This window comes from Oryctolagus cuniculus, chromosome 13, assembly GCF_964237555.1.
Source record: "Oryctolagus cuniculus chromosome 13, mOryCun1.1, whole genome shotgun sequence".
In the NCBI taxonomy this organism is placed as follows: Eukaryota; Metazoa; Chordata; class Mammalia; order Lagomorpha; family Leporidae; genus Oryctolagus; species Oryctolagus cuniculus.
In genome coordinates this window covers 73,664,095-73,686,329 of record NC_091444.1, presented here as the reverse complement: position 1 = coordinate 73,686,329, position 22,235 = coordinate 73,664,095, and the positions used below count along the sequence as shown (strand labels likewise).

Genomic DNA, 22,235 nt, shown 5'->3' with positions numbered 1-22,235 from the left:
CTGCTTTTTTAATTATTCAGTTGTTTATTTTTTCTTAAAACCTGGATAATTGAATTCTTCATCCTTGTTGCACTCCTCTGGCACATAACAAAATTGTGGTAGACTCTAGCAGAACTTCTGTTACTATTTTGGTTTGGTCACATCTCCTTTGGAACACATCACAATTTATCCCTTGTTTTTCTAATTGTTATTTTGTAAAAAGAATGTTCCTGAAAAATTTTTGGGAGGAAAAGTAGAAGACATCCCTCACTAAAACTTATGAGGAAAGGTTATTCTCTTCAGTCTAAACAGAGCATATATCTTCCTCTATATGATTGATATATGTAACTCTGTGTGTGTGTGTGTGTGTGTAGAAGACATTTGCATGATTTCACTCAGCATGGACTCACTATAATGAAAAGATTTAGAATGAAAGCTGTTAAAGTTATGTGATAATAAGCCAACCAAAGTCTCTTTCATCATAAATTTACAAACTGCTGAGTGTTCAAACAAATATTACACGCAAAACATTAAGTAACCAGGTCATTGTTCTCAAATATATGATTTATATGTTAAGATAACTCTACTTTTCAATTAATCACACATTAAGTATCTTTTTCTTTTTAAAAAATGTAAACTTATATGATTATACTAATGGATGAACAGCCTTCCATTGTATGAATATATGTAATTATTTTAGCTTTGGTGGTGGTGGTACAAGACTCATGAGAAATTTTAAATTATTTGGAATTATTATCAACTCTTCTGTGTAACCTACATACACTTATTCCTTATAAGTAAATTTTTAGGAGCTTTTCCACTAATTTTCCTAGGACAATTTCCTGTTTCCTTAAGAAAGACAATTTTCTCTTTATAAAATAGAATGGTATTCTTAAGATTTAGGGTTTTTTTAAACTTTTATTTAATAAATATAAATTTCCAAAGTACAGCTTTTGGATTACAGTGGCTTCCCCCCCATAACTTCCCTCCCATCCGCAACCCTCCCATCTCCTGCTCCCTCTCCCATTCCTTTCACATCAAGATTCATTTTCAATTCTCTTTATATACAGAAGATCGATTTAGTATGTATTAAGTAAAGATTTCATCAGTTTGCACCCACACAGAAACACAAAGTGTAAAGTACTGTTTCAGTACTAGTTATAGCATTACTTCACATTTTACAACACATTGAGGACAGAGATCCCACATGAGGAGTAAGTACACAGTGACTCCTGTTGTTGACTTAATAATTGACACTCTTGTTTATGGCATCAGTAATCTCCCTAGGCTCTAGTCATGAGTTGCCAAGGCTATGGAAGCCTTTTGAGTTCACCGACTTCAATCTTATTTAGACAAGGTCATAGTCAAAGTGGAAGTTCTCTCCTCCCTTCAGAGAAAGGTACCTCCTTCTTTGATGGCCCGTTCTTTCCACTGGGATTTCACTTGCAGAGATCTTTCATTTAGGTTTTTTTTTTTTTCTCCAGAGTGTCTTGATTAGTTAGAACTCTTATAAAAGATACCACAGAGAGCTTCCTGGTCCTTTTTTCCAGGGGAGTTACTGTGAAAAGACACCTGCCTATGAACTGGGAAACAGGCCCTCACCAGGCACTTAAACTGTTGGCTTTTTGACTATGTACTTATAAGCTTCCAGGCCTATGAGAAATAAATTTCTATTTATATGTCACTCAGTTGATGATACTTGGTTACAGCAGCCAGAGTAGACTAAAACAAATGATAAATGTATAGAATTTCTACAATGCCTATAGTAATTTAGGTAGAAATAGCATAACTGCCTTGGTAGAGTAATGAGAAAAAAGTCATATGTCTCAGAGTATGTCAGCTTGAGATGACACCTTGCAGACTGTGACACTGTTTTTGAGATATGGTACATATTCCAAACCTGTATCCATGGTACAATATCCCTGAACACTAGAGTACAGGGATTCAGGAAATAAAGAGTTGAAATAGAAATGGCTCATCTTACAACTCCCCTTAAGTCCACTTGGAAATTTGATGCTTCCAAACACTGCAAATTTTTATCTCTGCTTGTCTATGTGTTTTGGTTACCAGGAGTTAGAAATCCCTTCACCAAGGATTACAGTAAGAAGACATGGGGAGGGCTCCATATAATCTACATATTTTCTTATCCCAAAGAGAGTAATAGGTAAAGAAAGAAGGTAGTATTGTTCTAGAAATTGTAATTGATGCTAATTTTCCAAAGGAGATGGATGTGTTATTACACGATGTATACAGGAAGGCACATGTCTCAAACTCAGAGGTTTCACTACAGAAAATATTTTGCAATGCTGATTGATAGGCATAGATAAGCTACTGTAGTAAACCTGGTCTCACAAGGGCAGAGTAATTTGGAGCTCATCTGTCCCAGGGATGAAGTTCTGTGTTATAACAGTGGTTAAAGAACCTAGACCTAGATTGGAAAGGCTGGGCGAGGGGGAGAGGGAAGCTAGACTGAGTAGTAGATGGCATAGATAATAAGTATCAGTTATGTCCATGACACCAATTGCAGAAATGGAGACTGTATCTTGTCTTCTTATAGTGTTTTTCTTTGAATTATGACCAACCTCCAACTTGAAGGAAATCAGTGGCAGTTGGCACTATAGTTCAGATAATATCAGCATTTCATCCATATCCTATTGAGATTTATTGTTTTTTTTTAAACTTTTATTTAATGTATATAATTTTCCAAAGTACGACTTATGGATTACAATGGCTTCCCCCCCATACCGTCCCTCCCACCCACAACCCTCCCCTTTCCCACTCCCTCTCCCCTTCCATTCACATCAAGATTCATTTTCGATTATCTTAATATACAGAAGATCAGCTTAGTATACATTAAGTATGGATTTCAACAGTTTGCTCCCACACAGAAACATAAAGTGAAAAATAATAGATGATTTTTTTTTAAATGATGATGAAATCAGAGCAGACCTATTGTCATGTTTAATCCCAGTGAGAGTCAAGTTGGGAATTGATAATTTCTTTTTTTCTTTTCTTTTTTTTTTTTTACAGAAGATCAGTTTAGTATGCATTAAGTAAAGATTTCAACAGTTTGAGTAGAGCATCTGGACTTCCACTGTCCACCATTTGTGACACATTGCCTGAAATCCCTCTCACACTATGGGAGATGCTTTGAGGGTGACCTGAATACCCTGGAAGTGCCAGGGAGGTAACATTCTTCTCACACTATTATCAATAAATGATGGAAGATTTTTGGGGGGCTAAACAGTACATTCCTTTATTCCATGGATAGTAAAATTCTGGAGCCCATGAACTGAATATATCGAGGAGTTCTATAATGAGAAAAAGCTCCAATTGTCCACAGTGATAACTTTATTGATAACTTTATTGGCTTCCTTTTCAATCTCACTTTAATAATATGTCAGCATATTTTTCTGAGTGCCTCTGTCAAATAAACAATTTTAATCTTTGCCTTGCCACCTACATTTAATAGAAATCAGACATGTCTATTTCTCTAAACTCAGACCAAGTTTGTTACCTTTACTTCTCCCCTGATTATTGTGCTCTGTGTGTCCAGCTCAGAAAGTCCACTCTGCCAAAGAGTTAATTATGAATGAAAACTGTAAAGATTCAAATTGCAAACTTACACCTTTCTCTTTTTTAAAAAAGATATTTAATTATTTGAAAGGAAAGGTGACATAGAGACAAAGGGAGAGACAGAGAAAAGGAGAGACAGAGATCTTCCTCTCACTGGTTCACTCCACAAAGGGCTGTAACAGCAGGGATTGATTCAGAATAAAGCAAGGAGCCCAGAAATCCATCCCAGTCTCCCATGTGAGTGGCAGGACCCAACCACTCGGACAAACATCTGCTACTCTCACAGGTGTATTATCAGGGAGCTGGATTAGAAGCAAGGCAGCCAGTTTCCAACACGTGCTAAAATATAAGATGCTGGTGGTACAAGAGATGACTTAACCTGCTGCACCACAATGTCAGCCCTCCTAACATACAGATAATCACAATTTTTTTTCCTTGACCATATGTTCTTTAGAAACAGAAAAAAATGGGGAAAGGAGAAATGTTATGATTTTCATCTAAATGAATATTAATTTGGCTTATTTGTTCATTACCAGGCTCGTATGTGAGTGGGAAGACTGGAAGCACAAGTTCAGAGGAACATGGATGCCCCATTCATCCTCTACTTTTATCATCTTCTCTTTGTTTTTTTTTTCCCTTCTCTTATTCTTGCTGATTCAAAAGTGTTTGCACTTTCAGAAGCATCTGTAACAGTAATATTCAATAGAAATGTTAGCTGTATTTGCAATTTTAAATGTACACATCATAGAAAGTAAATGGAACATGTGAAATTGATTTTAACATTTTTTATTTAACCAAAGATATTCAAACAATTGTATCAACACACAATTACTACTAATTATTGAGACATTCTGCATGCTTATTTCTGTATAGATTTTTTGATGTATTTTACATATATTACTGTTAGAGTGCATCTCAATTTGGATTAGCCATGTTGTATGTGCTACATAACCACTGTGGCTGATTATTCCTCCATTTCAGGACAGTGCAGCTATACAACTTTTCTATGAAAGCATCGGAGATTTATCTATTTGTCTTGGTCTTTAAAGTGATTAATTTTTTATAAGCAGGTATTTTTCTCACAAGAGTAATTATAATAGCAATAAATATGATATCTCACTACAGAAGGTTTATGAAGAATGTTCACATAAGTGACTTTAAGAGAGTTAAGAGGCTTACTCACCTTTTCATTCCCCACTGAGCTCTATACTATTAGTGGGTGTTGCAGCATATACTGGGTGAATAAATGCTGCATTTTAGTAGAGGAACCAGTATGTACTGGAACAGTTAAAAATGATCCAAACATGAATTGGTGATAGTATGAAAACAGCTTTCCTGAACAGGGATGTAGACAAACACATTTTTTTTAGTAAATATAAATTTCCAAAGTACAGTTTATGGATTACAATGGCTTTTCCCGTCTATAACTTCCCTCCCACCTGCAACCCTCCCATCTCCCGCTCCCTCTCCCATTCCATTCACATCAAGATTCATTTTCAATTCTCTTTATATACAGAAGATCGATTTAGTATGTATTAAGTAAAGATTTCATCAGTTTGCACCCACACAGAAACACAAAGTGTAAAGTACTGTTTCAGTACTAGTTATAGCATTACTTCACATTGGACAACGCATTAAGGACAGATATCCCACATGAGGAGTAAGTATACAGTGACTCCTGCTGTTGACTTAACAATTTGACACTCTTGTTTATGGCGTCAGTAATCTCCCTAGGCTCTAGTCATGAGTTGCCAAGGCTATGGAAGCCTTTTGAGTTCGCCGACTTCTATCTAATTCAGACAGGGTCATAGTCAAAGTGGAAGTTCTCTCCTCCCTTCAGAGAAAGGTACCTCCTTCTTTGATGGCCCCATTCTTTCCACTGGGATCTCACTTGCAGAGATCTTCCATTTAGGTCTTTTTTTTTCTTTTTGCCACAGTGTCTTGGCTTTCCATGCCTAAAGTACTCTCTCATGGTCTCTTCAGCCAGATCCGAATGCCTTAAGGGTTGATTCTGAGGCCAGAGTGCTGTTTAGGACATCTGCCATTCTATGAGTCTGCTGTGTATCCCGCTTCCCATGTTGGATCATTCTCTCCCTTGTTTATTCTATCAGTTAGTATTAGCAGACACTAGTCTTGTTTGTGTGATCCCTTTGACTCTTAGACCTATCATTATGATCAATTGTGAACTGAAAGTGATCACTTGGACTAGTGAGATGGCATTGGTACATGCAACCTTGATGGGATTGTATTGGAACCCCCTGGCACATTTCTAACTCCACCATTTGGGGCAAGTCCAATTGAGCATGTCTCAAACTGTACATCTTCTCCCTCTCTTATTCCCACTCTTATATTTAACAGGGATAATTTTTCAGTTAAATTTAAACACCTAAGAATAATTGTGTGTTAATTACAGAGTTCAACCAATAGTACTAGAACAAAAAAATACTAAAAGGGATAAAGTATTAAGTTGTACATCAACAGTCAGGACAGAAATCTACCAACAATAGATGCTGGAGAGGGTGTGGGGAAAAAGGGACACTAACCCACTGTTGGTGGGAATGCAAACTGTTAAGCCACTATGGAAGTCAGTCTGGAGATTCCTCAGAAACCTGAATATAACCCTACCATTCAACCCAGCCATCCCACTCCTTGGAATTTACCCAAAGGAAATTAAATTGGGAAACAAAAAAGCTGTCTGCACCTTAATGTTTATTGCAGCTCAATTCACAATAGCTAAGACCTGGAACCAACCCAAATGCCCATCAACAGTAGACTGGATAAAGAAAGTATGGGACATGTACTCTACAGAATACTATACAGCAGTAAAAAACAATGAAATCTGGTCATTTGCAACAACATGGAGGAATCTGGAACACATTATGCTGAGTGAATTAAGCCAGTGCCAAAAGGACAAATATCATATGTTCTCCCTGAACAGCGACAACTAACTGAGCACCAAAGGGGAAACCTGTTGAAGTGAAATGGACACTATGAGAAACAGTAACAAACACTTTTTAAAAAGATCTATTTATTCATTTGAAAGCCAGAGCTACAGAGATGCAGAGGCAGAGATAAAGGGAGAGAGATCTTTCATCCACTGGTTCACTCCCCAGTTGGCCGCAATGGTCAGAGCTGAGCTGAGCCAAAGCCAGGAGCCAGGAGCCTCTTCCAGGTCTCTCACACAGGTGCCAGGGCCCAAGAACTTGGGCCACCTTCTACTGCTTTCCCAGACCATAGCAGAGAGCTGGATCGGAAGTGGAGAAGCCAGGATTTGAACAGGCGCCCATATGGGATGCCAGCACTGCAGGCAGTGGCTTTACCCACTATGCCACAGTGCTGGCCCTTAAAAACACTTTTTATTTTACTCTCCAGAAAAGAGGACAATAGTTTGTTTCTATTTAGTGACTCACATTTTTCTTCAGGGTTCACATACAATTAATATACAATAGTCTTTTCTTATCTCCAGGGGATGCAAGTCCTCTAGGGGATGGTACAGAACTTTGTTTATGCTATGATTTTACTGCACATGCATATCTATGATGAAGTATAATTTATAAATTGGCATAGGAAGAGATTAATAATAACTAATAAAAATAGAGAAATTTTAATACGTAGTAACAAAAGTTATGCAGATGTGGTCTCTCACAAAATACAGAATGTTCTATTTAAACTTCAGATCATGGTTGACTGCAGGTAATTTAAACCAGAAAATAAAACCATGGGTAAGAAGGAGGGTACCGTATATCTGTGGAGAAGTTAAGACCAATATTTAGTTTTCCATGTTCATAATTAAGGACATTAAGTTTCAGATAAAGTAACAACCACAGTAACAAAGCTGGTCAACAAAGGAGATCAATGAGAAAATGCACATAACGATTGTATATTTTGATGACATTTTATATGCTCATCAATTTGAAGTACCTGTAACCTACTTTTTAAGCAAAGTGTAAAGCTTCAAGAATACACAGAAAGTGTTTATATCTTGCTTCTAATCCTTGGAATCCAAAACTTGTACAGTTCTTCCTCTCGGTATCTGAAACCAACTGACATGAAATTTCTTGAAAAGAAATCAGCATCTCCTTTGCTTCTGTAACCTAACGCTTCCACTAAAATCAAGCAAACAACAATGCACAGTGTCACACACACACACACACACACACCCATCAGCAAACACAGTGCATTCAATAGCATCATTTATTCATCTTAGCTCAAGAGCTGCCTTTTGCTTAATTGCTATTCTGAAGTCAAAAACATAGACCTTCATGGTATTGTGATTACTCTGGCAATTGTTTTAAGGAGCACTGGGTGCTGTCGCAAAGCTGGTTAAGTCACACCTGGGATACCAGCATCCCATATGGGTGCCAGTTCCAGGCCCCGCTGCTTACTTCCAATCCAGTACTCTGTTAATGGAATGGGAAAGCAGCAGAAGATAGCTCAAGTGCTTGGGCCCAGTACCCCTGTAGGAGATGTAGAAGAAGTCCTTGACTCCTGGCTTCAGTTTGGTCCAGCACCAGCTGTTGTGGCCATTTTGGGAGTGTGTGTGTGTGTGTGTGTGTGCGCGTCTCCACCTCTCTCTAACACTCTGGCTTTCACACATATAATAACATTTAAAAAAAAAGAAGCACTGAAACTGTTTCCCTGGATCTTTAATCTCACATTTTTCTAGATTGTTCTTTTAAAGCCAGTTAAATTTTCTGAGGATGTAATGATGTGGTGTAGTTCAAAAATAAATGTCAATCACCAGAGCAGAAAAAGATATGCCAAAGAACAATTATCAGTTTTTTATAGGAATGCCTGTTTTAATTTTAAATTATTCTTGCAACTTTTTTAATTTTTAAAAGTATGAACAGTAAGACTTTATTTTTTTTAAAAAAAATGAGCTATTTATTTTCACTTTTATTTGAAAACAAAGAGACACAGAGAGAGAGACCAGATGGAGTGAGAGCTTCCATCTGCTGCTTCACACCCCAAATGTACAGAGCAACCATGTCTGAGCCAGGACAAAACCGGGAGACAGGAAGTCAATCTAGGTCTCCCCCGTGGGTAGTGGGGACTAGTGCTTGAACAATCATCTGCTGCCTTCCAGGTTGCATATTCCCTGAAAGCTGGATTAGAAGCAGAGTAGCCAGGACTCAAACCCAGGTATTCTGATATATCGGATGCTGGTGTCCCAAGCAACAACTTAACTGTTGCACCAAATGCCTGCCCCAGCTCTGGTGATATTTCATAAAGGTTACTTGAAAAGTACTATCAGTTTAACAAATATATCTATGTTCAAAAACATTTTACTAGGGGGATACTTAGGGCTAAAAATAAACCTTGAACAATTTATTGTTGACAAAATCAGCTTCCTTACAATATTGCTTTGATTTCATCACAATCTTTCAGGATATAAGCTACAGTAATTCATTAATATTAACTCATTTTAAAATTATCATGCTAATTTCAGATCCATTGGGATGACAGGTCCGTGGACCACCTGCCTTCAGCTCACACATGCTTTGATCAGCTGGACCTGCCTGCCTAGGAGAGTTCTGAGAAGCTCCGCCATCCAGGAGCACTCTGACCGTTCCAGGCTGGTTTTGAAATCGGAGAAGACCCCCTAAAATTTACCCTGAAATGTGGCCCCTTAAAGTTCCCTAGAAATTCTGTCCAGGGTGCCACATACTGGAATTTGGGGTGCCTTACGATTTCACTATGGGTTTATTACTAAATCCCTGATATTAATAAGCCCAAGAGGGTTCTTGCCTAATATTTAGAGAAGAATTCTAAATACCAGCACAGATAAACGAGGCAGCATGGTACGTTTTAAGCTTTTATTTAGTAAGAAAGATGTATAAGAGAGTGAGAGCTTTACTTAGGAGAGAGAAGTGAATGGGGGTTCATACCGAGCACCAGGAACCAGCCATGTGGAATAGCATCTAGGCCAGGAAGCCTAGAGCACATGGCCCGAAGGCCATGCGCCCTGGAGGCGCCGGGCTACAGCAAGCCCCTTCCTAGCAAGAGGCCAGGGAAGAAGAGCAGGGCCCAGGCACACTGTGCCCTAGGCTTTTAACCCACTCCAAAGGGTAGTGGCTAATTAACCTGATTGGCTGGTGGGCACCCCGGTGTGGCCAGATAGGGGAATGAGGCCACACAGGGGCGTGGTGAAGGCGTGGTCTTCCAGTTCACAAATCTGATCAATTTTGACCTGTATGCCTGCCTACATCAGTTTAAGGAGGCCCTGCCCACATCTGTGGCATTTTTATACCACTGTTGGATCTGGAGAAGGGGAAAATTTAAAAAGAACCAGAAAGAAAACTTTAAAAACCCAAACATGAAATCCACCAACTCAAAAAAATTATCATGCCAAAAGACAAAGTTAGTAAAAATATAGTCTATGCACATGTGGTTGACTAATCTATTGTTTGGCTAGATACAAAATTTTACATAAGCTATCCTTCTACATTAAAAAGATAGTGTGAGGGAAGATGGTTGAGATGGATGAGGGAGGGGGAAAAGCGAGGGAGGGAGAAAGAGAGAAAGAGAGAGAAGAATAAAAAGAAAACATTCCCCCAGAATCACATACTTTGTCTATGAGAGAGTAGTAACAGAGTTCCAACATAGCCTTCTTGAGTTGTATAGAATAATGCTAGTCATCATACTCCTTAAGCTAAGTTAATTTTTTTATGTCTTTGCCCCCTTTCCACCATCCTCTCACCATGGTCTCTTTGCTTAGAAAATGAATTAGTTTAAAGCTAAAAGCTTTAATTTTGCTTAGAGTGATACTGAAGATGTGTACTTTGTCACCACTTCAACGGATCAATAGACATGACTGTGATTTTGTTATTATCTGTAATTTAAGAAACAAACATTCCATGCCTTATCATTTTATTCAGACTTTTAGTATGACAATGGTACCATGAAAACAAGGCAGTTCCATTGACTGGTGTTTGCAAGCAGCTGCTGATAGCACTGCAAATAAACATGAACACTGTGCGGAAACAGTCCTACTACTTGCACATGAGTATCACGCTTTTTCTACGGGTGTTATAATAGTGGTAGGATAATCTTCATCCTTTCTGTTGTGTTTGAAAGAATTAATTGATACCCTTTGTGTTGCTGGGGAAAGGCGAAGTCAGGCTTTGAGTGAATGAGCACCAGCATCCTAGAAAGAGGTGTGCCTCTCAGCTGTCAGGTATATGGCAGTGTGGAAATTGCCCTTAAAGAATTGGCCTAAAAATAAATATTGTTATTCACAATTCATTCATTTCGCAGATACTGTGGATATATGCCAAAGTGTCCACATTTGAGCCTAACCCTTAAAGAAGGCAGTTCTGTAGCCAAAGGGATGTTGATGATTCACAAGAGAGCAGAAAAACTCACAGAGGACAACTATTAAAAAGGAAAGCATTCTGAGCCACAGGGGACTTTCCTTTTCAGATGAGTTTCCATCTTAATCTAACCTTGTAGAGACTTTCTCTTTGTGACTGCTTAATCTCCTATTTTAAAAGTGAATGTGTTTGTTCATAAAAACAAAGGACTGGCTGAAGGAAGTATTTGCACCCCTTTGAAAACAACGCATTCCTGAAATAAGTGTACCTTCTGGATCCAATCCTCCAGAAGATGGGTAGTCCTTATTGACTTGGTTTGGTGCTAGCAATAGTCCTGGAAGAATATTTAACCTTTGCATTATCATACAAGGAGTACAGTTATTTTGGTCTTCTCTCTGTCTTTATTTCCTTCTGGGATATCTGTCATTATAACACAGAGCCAAACTAGCAGAAGGCGTTTCTTCGATGAAACCATGGACAGATGCAGGGAGTTTCTTTAGGAAAAGGGCTCCTGGAAGACAATTTTCTTATTCTATGTAGCATCGTCATCTCCACTTCCTAAACAGCCTCCACGAAGTGCTCACTTTTGTTCAGAGGTACCATATCGCCTTTCTAGGTGCAGCATGTAAGTGACTTTGAATGTTTCTATCCTTGTGTTTGTCCTTAAACCAACGGATTTCCCTCTGTCTGCTAAAAGAAAATGGATCTAATGTTCATGAGCTAATTTGAATTTTTGCTGTTTCCTTTCAGATTTGTGTTTTAACTCTGTGGAGGAACTGAAAGCTCCTGGTCAAATATCAGCACTATTTCAGTGAATAAGAGTGTTTAGTGCAACTATTCCAAACAGTCTGTTTCTTTGTCAACCCAGTAAAGCATCAAAAAGACCTCTGGTAGCTATAGCAACATAACCACAAGCTGCTCAATTTTAGACAGTCTTTTTTTATATCCCATTCTCCCTCCATTTTGCAGAAAATCACAAGCTAATGGGACGCAGCTGCCTTCACTTCAGTTTGCTTATTAAGCTAAATTCAAATTGTGTCTTGCTTTATTCATTTAATTAATAGGATATCAGTTTTCAACATACCAGAACATGTTATTTGAAGCTCCAAGATTTACGAAAAGATGCAAAAGGAGAATTTGACCACTGACATGCAGAAAATATATCTCGGCAGCACTCTTAATTACCTTATCAAAAATCAGTCATAGATAAAATATCTTAATCTATAACAGAGGAAGTGGCTTTAGTTGAACAAGAGGTCATTGAGCTCTAACTAGAGGGTGGGTATAAAAGATAACCCCTTGATAAAATGGGTATTTGGGCATTTAGTTTTTGATAGCAGTTGTGTGGGCCATTATAATATCATGATAACTATAACTGCCATTCCTTATACCATGATAAAAGATTGAATTTCATAGCATTCTTCTTTAACTTTTGAATTTTGTACAAAAAATTCATTTACAATAGGAAATAGATCTGTACATAAGACCTACAGATTCTGCACATGGATTCAAGGTAGCACTGAGTATCTTTGTTTTAATTTAAATAATATTTATTAATCATTTTATGTAACACATTATCAAAAGAACTATGTCTACTTCATCTAACTCTCCAAAAGCTTTGAACCAAGTAAAAACCCATTTTCCCTAATCATTCAATCACTCCTTTATTTGTCCAGTCATTTGCTCATTCACCTACTTAAATATGCAAATATGAAGATGAAATAAAATGTAGGTCAACATGTACATATAGAAAAGTATCTGAAATATAATTCAGTAAGAGTAACAAAAGATACTTTACAAGGTATAATTGCAGATGGTCCATATTTTGAGAAATACATATTTAGTGAAGTACAGGGAAGGAAATGAGCAATTTCACTTGGGGAGGAAAGAACAGATTAGTGAAAGCACCTCAGAGGACTTGAGGTTTAAAATAAACTCGACAACTTCAGTAAAAGTCGTTCAGTTGTACAGCAAATGCAAATCCACAGTGGCATAAAACATGTTAAGTGTGTGAAATTGTAGATTGTGTCTTTTTATGTCATCTTGGACCCCTATGAATGTCAAAGTATGCACTATTGTATGGAAATCTGGGAGGGGATTTTGTCTGAAGTGCATACCCAAGAACGGGTTGCACATCTGTTCAACAACTCTAATTTGAAAGTGAAACTAATAATTATTATGTATCCCATATGTATCAGTACAATGCCATGCCCTTTAGATGTCTTTTCTCATCAGAGTTATTATCAGGTTCATTTGACATGCAAGAAAACAGAGGTTTAAAAGGTTAGAGAAATGGTTCTAGCTTTATAAGGGGCAGAGACAAGGTTACAATACCCACCTGCCTGACTTCAAAATCAATACTCTTCAAAGCATCATTCCAATGACACTTCCCCAAAGATGAGAGCTTTTGACACAACAGGAGGCCAATGGATGAGAAGAAATCAAGAATAGCAGTCACACCTTGATATTCTCCAGCAAGTGGTCCTCTCTTTATGATGTTGTCAGGTTAGAAATTTAGAAAAGGGCTATGAGGCAATAACCTCTCTATTAATAGGCTGTTTGATAAGCTTCAGTCCTTAAAAAAAAAAAAAACTTTGATCAATATAACTGACTCCTGCAACATTTGCACAAATGTCCAAGAACAGGTAAAATGTTCTAGGAACCTCTTCACAAAAGATGTGGTGTCCTAACTCCTGTGGCATCTTATAATCATGGTTATTATGACACTTACCTTTCAGGTACAGTCAATTTACATTTTTGTCTTTCCCAATAAGGATAAGCAAATTGTGTATCAGACCATGTCTAGTGACATGCCCACAAATGCCTAAAATAGTATCAGCACATTGAGAATTGCAATGAAATATTCAGAAAGTAGATACTTAGGTGAGAAAAATTACACAAGCCTAATGTAAACCTGGAATGGATTCAGATACAGGCAGACAGAAAGGTTCATACACCTGGTAGACCTTTATAAAACAATCTGCAATCTGGAAAAAGACAGACAGTAGGGTCTACAAGGGCTTCCTGCATTACAGTCCAGAAAAAGGCCCTCATATGCAGGCACTATTTGCAAGTCTAAAAAAGCAGGCAGCTGGGTTGCATTCATCAAAAAGCACAGCACAAATCTGGGATTTAAGGATGACATATCTGTTCAGAGAGGTGAAGAAGGAAGATATGACAAGAGTGAATTCCTGGAAGACCATTCTTAACTGTATTGGAATAGTAAGCCAGTTAATAACAAAGGAACTCAGATTTGATGTAATAGAATAGAAATACAGTTAAATAGCTTTAGGTAATTGGCAGAAATTTGGTCTCCTGATCAGGGGTCAAATTCTGAGAGTTAAAAGCTCGGTATAAAACAGCCTTAATTTAAATGATGCTTCATAATAGTATGTGGTGTAAGGAAACTTGAGAACAGCAAACATATATTTATGACTACTAGGAGATTCATCTATGCCTTCCACCTAAGCCTCATCAGTGATATAAATGACATCAAGCCAATGGTTTTAAGATTCCTATAACTTGGTAGATTCCTAACTCAGTGTTGAAACAGTTGATGGCTAAAACCAAGTGTGGCTTCATTTAATTGAGACTAAATGTTGAGCCTAATCTTTAAATGACTTAATATAAAAAACCTAAAAGCAGTACTTCTTATTTCGTTATAAACCAAGTTAGAAGCTATTCAACTCAAATATTCATGAAATGTCTGGTACTGTTTTTTCCCTCAAACTGAATGTAGCTCATGAATAAATGCACCTTGCACATTAAAACAATTTTTGTATACTTTCTGGAATTTCAGTGCCTATATTGCTGAATCACATTAAGCACGTATATTTTGACATTTAAAATATTCCCCAGATTTCTGTAAATTAAAGAGTAGCTATTTTATACTTCCCTGGTTTGTGAAATAAATGTTGCTTTTAAAAAAAATGAAAAATACCTGTTTTTTACATTGTGTGAATAAAAAAAGAGTGGCTGCATGAAGGACTGAGAAAACTGTGATAGGAGAGGGGGTGGGCCATTGACTTGGACTTTGCATCTGATTCATATACTTTAAGCTATGGTTGCCAGGTTAGGAGTAAATTAAGGAGTCTTCACCATGCACTATGTGTCATTCTCACTGATACTCCAGCTCCAATTGGGCTTTGCTTTCTACCCTAACTCTCTGGGATAAGGTTACCGATCTCAGAGTTATCTATATATTTCCTGCCCCGGGACAAAACTGGCCCTAGAACCTAGAGGCAGAAGGCAGACTCATCAGTCTTTTCTAAGATTTATTTATTTTTTTGAAAGGCAGAGTTACAGAGAGGCAGAGGCAGAAAGAGAGAGGTCTTCCATCCACTGGTTACTCCCCAAATGGCTGCAATGGCCAGAGCTGGGCTGAACAAAAGCCAAGAACTAGGAGCTTCTTCTGGGTCTCCTATGCGATGCAGGGACCTAAGACTTGGGCCATCTTCTGCTGCTTTCCCAGGCCATAGCAGAAAGTTGGATCAAAAGTGGAGCAGTTAGGACTCAAACCGGTGCCCAAATGGGATGCTGGCACTGCAGACAGTGGCTTTAACCTCTATGCCGCAGTGCCCTCCCCCATTCAGCAGTCTTCTTTCCAAAGGCTACAGGAATGCAGAAATCTGACACCAAGGAGATTATAATATCTTTATCAGGACAAAATAAATACTTTTGATACTTTTAAAGTTGCCTTTGTCCAGGTTATAACATCATATGCTGCTGTGACTTTTTTGTATTTAGTTTTTCCTTTTTAGCTTTCCCGTTGGGTTGAATGTTCACTAAAAATAAGGCTCTCAATATTTTTAGCTTCACAACCCTTCTTAGATATGTCTAGGAGAATAAGATGATTTCTCTAAAGGTATTTGATTCTTTAGTCACACACATTTGTAACTTACATCAAGAGGTTGATATGTTGCTATATGAGATATTAAAGGCTTCATGATTCATATATTTAGGGATCTTTTTCAGTATTTGAGATTTATTTTTATCATGACAGAGAGAATCTAATCATATTGACTGTCTTAGAACATCAGTGCTAATTACTGTTTCAAAAACTTTAATAAATTATCTTTGATGTCTTTTCCATCCTTTCTTGAAAGGAATCCATGGAGACTCAGTCAATATATCATTCAAGTGGATTGTTTCCAGAAAAGGGTGGGGACTTCTTAAATAGGGGGAATTTCATGCCATTCAAGAAGAGAAAGATGGAAAAAATGATCAGGACTAGAGATGCTGAATCTATTAAGACTACAGTAAAAGGTCCTGAGAACAGAAGCTGAAAAAAAAGACCATGTACGAGGTTAACGATGACTAGAGCAGGAATGGAACCAAGAAACAAGTGGGAGTGTCCAGCACACTAAAAGATCCACTTTCGAGAGCTATGCGTGCATCATCCTTGGATGCCTATTTTTTTCTAATTTCATTTATGGTATACCAATTTCACATATTTTATATATACAGATTTAGGAACTAGTGATACTTCCCAGACTACCTTCCCTCCTGCCCATGTTCCCGCCCCCTCTCCTTCTTCCTCTCCTATTCTCTCTTAATTTTTGTAATGATCTACTTTCAGTTTACTTTATACTAATAAGATTAATCCTACACTAAGAAAAGAGTTCAACAAATAGTAAGAAGAAAAACACTATTCCTCAATTGTAGACAAGAGCTGTAAACACTCGTTGAATTTCAAAATGTCAATCTCACTCCTATATATTACATTTTTGGTACTCTATTTGTTACTGCATATCAAGAAAAATATGGTATTTGTCTTTTTTGGGGATTGGCTTATTTCACTAAGTACAGTGGTTTCCAGGTGCATCCATTTTGTTGCAAAAGACAGGATTTCATGATTTCATTTTTTTAACCATTGAGTAGTATTCCATAGTGCGTATGTATACCATAATTTCTTTATCCAGTCATCTGTTGATAGACATCTGAGTTGATTCCATATCTTAGCTACTGTGAATTGTGATGCAATAAACATTGGGGTACAGATGACTCTTTTGTCTGCTGATTTCATTTCCCCTAGGTAAATTACCAGGAGAGGGACGGCTGAATCGTATGATACAACTATTTTCAGCTGAGGTATCTCCATAGTGTCTTCCACAATGATGTACTAGATTATATTCCAAACAACAGTGGATTAGGGAATTTTTTTTCTACATCCTTGCCAGCATTTATTATTTGTTGGTTCTATATGAGAGCCATTCTAACTGGGGTGATGTAAAACCTCATTTTGATTTTCATTTCCCTTATGGCTAGTGATCCTGAGAGATTTTGTCCTTTGTCTATTAGCCATTTGAATTTCCGCTTTTGAAAAATATCTGTTCTACTCCTTTGCCCCTTTCTTAGCTGGATTGTTTGTTTTGTTGCTGTTGGATTTCTTAAACTCTTATAGATTCTGGATACTGCCTACTTTTTAAATAAGGAGAGCCTGTTTTCTCACATTGATAATACAGATGAGGTATTTTTCCATATATTAAATTGAATTAAATTTCATGTATACATGAAAAGATACTCATGAATTAATTTCTTTCCACTTTCCTAACAAGATAACTTTCTCACTATTTGTTTTACTAAATTAAATTTTCAAAACTTGCAAAATCAAGATAATTCTAGTTAATATTTCATTTACATTTTCATGTACTACAACCATCAGAGCAATTTCCAAGTAACATAATCCGATTTAATGATGTTTTAATAGTTAGCAAAGTATCTAAATATTAGGCACATAAAGAAGGCTCATTGACTAAACAAATGAAGTTGTGATTGCATCAGGTTTTGAGTGACTTAAATGATATACTGTGATTTGGGTCCTTTGATGGATATAGCATTTATACAATTTATAGCTCCTTCTTCATGTATAAATCTTAGTTCAACAAAAATTATTAGTTCAACAAAAATTATTAAGAATATAACATATATTGAAATAGATTAATGACTAGAGACAAACAATTGCATTAATAAAAAGCATGCAAAACTAAAATAGACTTCTTATTGAGTGTTTATTATGTGTTACTTTCTACCTGAATGGATGTGTTGAAACTTAAGTCTCACTATTCTTTTTTTTTTTTTTTTTACAGGCAGAGTGGACCATGAGAGAGAGAGAGAAAAAGGTCTTACTTTTGCCGTTGGTTCACCCTCCAATGGCCGCCACAGCTGGCGTGCTCCAGCCGGCACACCGTGCTGATCCGAAGCCAGGAGCCAGGTGCTTCTCCTGGTCTCCCATGGGGTGTAGGGCCCAAGCACTTGGGCCATCCTCCACTGCCCTCCCGGGCCACAGCAGAGAGCTGGCCTGGAAGAGGGGCAACTGGGACAGAATCCGGTGCCCCAACTGGGACTAGAACCCGGTGTGCCGGCACCACAAGGTGGAGGATTAGCCTATTGAGCTGCAGCTCCAGCCAAGTCTCACTATTCTAAGATCACTATTATTATGTTCATGTCGTGGGTGAAGAAACTGAAACCGAGACATAGAGAAGCTAAGCCAAGTGCTTTATCAATGATCAAGTGACATGTAGGTTAGCGTTCCCATACCTATGTCTTCTGCCCATCTAATGCTGTCAGATGTGGGACCATCCTTGCCTGGAGCCTGTTTTTACGCAGTGCCTCAAAAGAAGCAGATATGGCTCCAATATGGCTCCCTGTCTCTAAAATACTAATAACCAGAATATAAGTAGAGTTTACTGAAGATTCAGAATTCAAGGTAGAAGAGAATCTTTCTCTCTCTTTTTAATTTTTTTTGCTAAATCTTCCCTCACAGAAGATTGCCTCAGAATCTTAACCAGATGTGTTTCTTCTTCCAAAACCCTAGTCATACAGCTGAAATCATGGTAGGTCAGAAGACTAATCAGCTTCCTTTATTCTCTTTTACACTTCTGCCCCACTCTACTGATCTGTTCTGCTACCAGACTCAATCACTCTCCTCTTTCTGCCAATGTATCTTTTCATTGTATGGGAGATTTTACTCCTAGCTTTTTCCAATTTGAATTCACACTGGCCTTCAAACTGGGATTTAGTTATCAGAATTGACTGTCCTTTGATGATGGTAACATGCTAATAAATTAAAAAAGAGGAAAATTGTTTTCTGATACTGATAGATATTTATGCCGGATCAACCAGTGTGTGAGAAAACTACATTTCGGGTAGTTGAACAGAGGTTTGTTGAAAGAGAAATGTAGGGAATATTTTGTATATTATCAAAATGCCTGCCATTGGAAGGTCACAAATACCTTCACCTCGAAATTGCCTTAAAACGATGTTGAAAGTAAAAGTTTATCTCAAAAACCCACAGTTAACAATGTACAATGGATTTGTAGTGTTATTCATTTATTGTTTGACCAACAAGCAACATGGTAACACAGAGAAGGATCCGACATACTCTCCCAGGTGATCGCATTAGGAAAGGAAATAAGCATAACCATTCATTTCTGAGAGAAACACATGACAGTCTTAATTCGTTAAATGGTATTTGGAGTCTTCGGAAAAGCAAGAAGGGAATAGAAGTATATGTCCAAACACTCACTCTCTTTAGAAATATGTTGTGTGATAGCTAGCTACCATGTTGAATTCATAAAGACAAACAGGTTTATAGAATAAGGAGCCAAGCAGACATTAGTAACTTCATTAGGAAGTGTTTAGGTAGTGTCCATACATGATTAAATACAGGCTCAGGAAAGGAAGAGAAATATAGATTAAGTGTGAGATCAAATCTACTAGCCTAAGATAAAGTGAGACTACTTACAGGAAGCAAGTGGGATATTAAAATGGGAGCAAAACCAATGCTTATTCCTATACACTAAACTATCACAAAGAGAAGGGGCTTGGGGGTTTGTTGAAATATCTCCTTACATTTTGTACCAGATAGGTTCTGTCAGGAGGCAGAGAGCACACAGAAATTTGAATAGGAAAAGTATAACATAAATAATTATTTATTATTATAGGCATGACTGCATTCAGAGACAGGTTTTTTTATTTTTATTTATTTATTTATTTTTGATAGGCAGAGTGGACAGTGAGAGAGAGAGAGACAGAGAGAAATGTCTTTCTTTTGCCATTGGTTCACCCTCCAATGGACAGGCGCGCTGCAGCCGGTGCATCACGCTGATCCGAAGCCAGGAGCCAGGTGCTTCTCCTGGTCTCCCATGCGGGTGCAGGGCCCAAGCACTTGGGCCATCCTCCCCTGCACTCCCTGGCCATAGCAGAGAGCTGGCCTGGAAGAGGGCCAACCAGGACAGAATCCGGCACCCCGACCAGGACTAGAACCCGGGGTGTGGAGCCGCAGGCGAAGGATTAGCCTAGTGAGCCGTGGCACTGAGACAGGTCATATGGTTTTATTTTATGCTTTTATTAAGGTCATATGGTTAAATGATCATAAGGGTGGGATCCTGATCCAATATGACTAATGTGTTTTGATGAAGAGGAAATTAGGACACATAGCACACACAAAGAAGAAAGACCATGAAGAAAGACCATATGAAGACACAGTAAGAAGGCAGTCATCTTCAAGTCAGGGAGAGAAGTTGGCAGTATCTAGTGTTCTGACACCTTGATCATACACTTTCAGTCTCTGGAACTGTGAGAAAATAAATGTCTATTGTTTAAGCCACTGTGTGTGTGTGGTATTTTGTTATGCTGGCCAGAGCTGACTAATACAGTGTCTAAGGAAGGAACAAATATGGAAGAGGAGGGGCCTTCATAGATAGAATTAGACATCATTTAGAGTGTGAGCGTGCAGCACACTAGATGGTGAAAGAGTTTGGTAAGTTGTTCCAGGCCAGAACTGGCCACACTTGGTGGCCAAGGTTTATAGTCAGAAGGTAGTCTGTTAGTGTGCCAAAGTATTTTACCAGAAATAGGCTATGGCAGCTATAGGGCAGGGAACTTTTCTGTTGAATCTCAGGTGAACCTGCTGGTTAGGAACCACCTTTTTTTTTTGGACAGGCAGAGTTACACAGTGAGAGACAGAGACAGAGAGAAAGGTCTTCCTTCCATTGGTTCACCCCTGCAAATGGCCGCTACAGTTGGTGTGCTGCGCCATCAGAAGCCAGGAGACAGGTATTTCCTCCTGGTCTCCTATGCGGGTGCAGGGACCAAGCACTTGGGCCATCCTCCACAACCTTCCCAGGCCACAGCAGAGAGCTGGACTGGAAGAGGAGCAACCAGGACAGAATCTCGCACCCTAACCGGGACTAGAACCCGGAGTGCCAGCGCTGCAGGCAGAGGATTAGCCTAGTGAGCCACGGTGCTGGCTAGGAACCACCTTCTTAATGTGCTGTAAAGTCAGCACCCGGAAGACAGCTGGGTCACTTGAGGAACTCATGGGGCCACTAATGGTGCCACTCAAACTCAAAAACAAAGAGTTCCACTGGATTTTCCAGGTACTAGTTCAGTTCCATAACTGTAAGGAAGAAGAAAAACACATGGACACCAGAAAGAGCCCTTTTCTCTAGTGTCTTCCTGCATCCTCTATGCATCATAGGTCTCCAACATGCCAGCTATTTAGGCAGAAATGGTCCAGTGTCATTGGTAGACAATGATGGGTGAATGAGGAACTGGGAGGCAATGTACTGATACCTGACACACCTCCTGTAGGCTCCATAAGCTGGTGATTTGCTTACTGACATGTAGGGAACATGTTCCACATGTTAGAATGTGTATTATCATACACATACATGCATCTGTCCCCTAAACTGATTGTCTCAGTTTAGTCGGTTCCTCAGGATGGAAACTGATCACAAGTAAGTGGACTACCTCCAACTTTGTCTACAGAGGGATGTTATCATCTGCTGTGCCAGAAGCTCCACTCTAACATTATCCTGGAGTAATGATCCTGTTCCCCAAATTTCCTGAAGATTTCTTAATCTTAATCTACATTATGGTACATTAGAGATTTGATTTGGAAATTTCTAACAAGAGAATTTTTCATGGCTTTGCAAAACCATAACATCTGGGCCGGCACAGTAGGTTAATCCTCCACCTGCAGCACCAGCATCACATATGGGAGGCAGTTCTAGTCCCAGATGCTCCTCTTCAAATCCAGCTCTCTGCTATGGCCTGGGAAATCAGTAAATATGGTTCAAGTCCTTGGGCCCCTGCACCCACATGGGAGATCTGGAAGAAGCTCCTGGCTCCTGGCTTCGGATTGGCACAGCTCCAGCCATTGTGGCCATTTGAGGAGTGAACCAATGGATGGAAGACCTTTCTCTATGTCTCTTCCTCTCATTATATGTAACTCTACCTCTCAAATAAATAAATAAAATCTTTTTTTAAAAAAACCATAACATTGTTTTACATATGTGTAAAGAGTAGATGTTTTTAACTTCTCTCCTATTTTTCAATAATTCAATATTACTTAGGACATAG

The 22,235-nt window shown here is 38.4% G+C and overlaps 1 long non-coding RNA gene across 5 annotated transcripts in view; it reads right to left on the bottom strand.

Moving 5' to 3' along the window:
* The window catches only part of LOC138844874 (uncharacterized), a 412,620-nt gene that overhangs the window by 25,726 nt on the left and 364,659 nt on the right, over nt 1–22,235 (bottom strand). For all 5 annotated transcript variants that reach the window (XR_011381280.1, XR_011381282.1, XR_011381278.1 and 2 more), the window contains 3 exons: nt 13,207–13,443; nt 4,739–4,890; nt 4,089–4,239 (listed from right to left, as the gene is read on the bottom strand). This is a non-coding gene — a long non-coding RNA (uncharacterized lncRNA). The remainder of the gene's footprint in view (nt 1–4,088; nt 4,240–4,738; nt 4,891–13,206; nt 13,444–22,235) is intronic.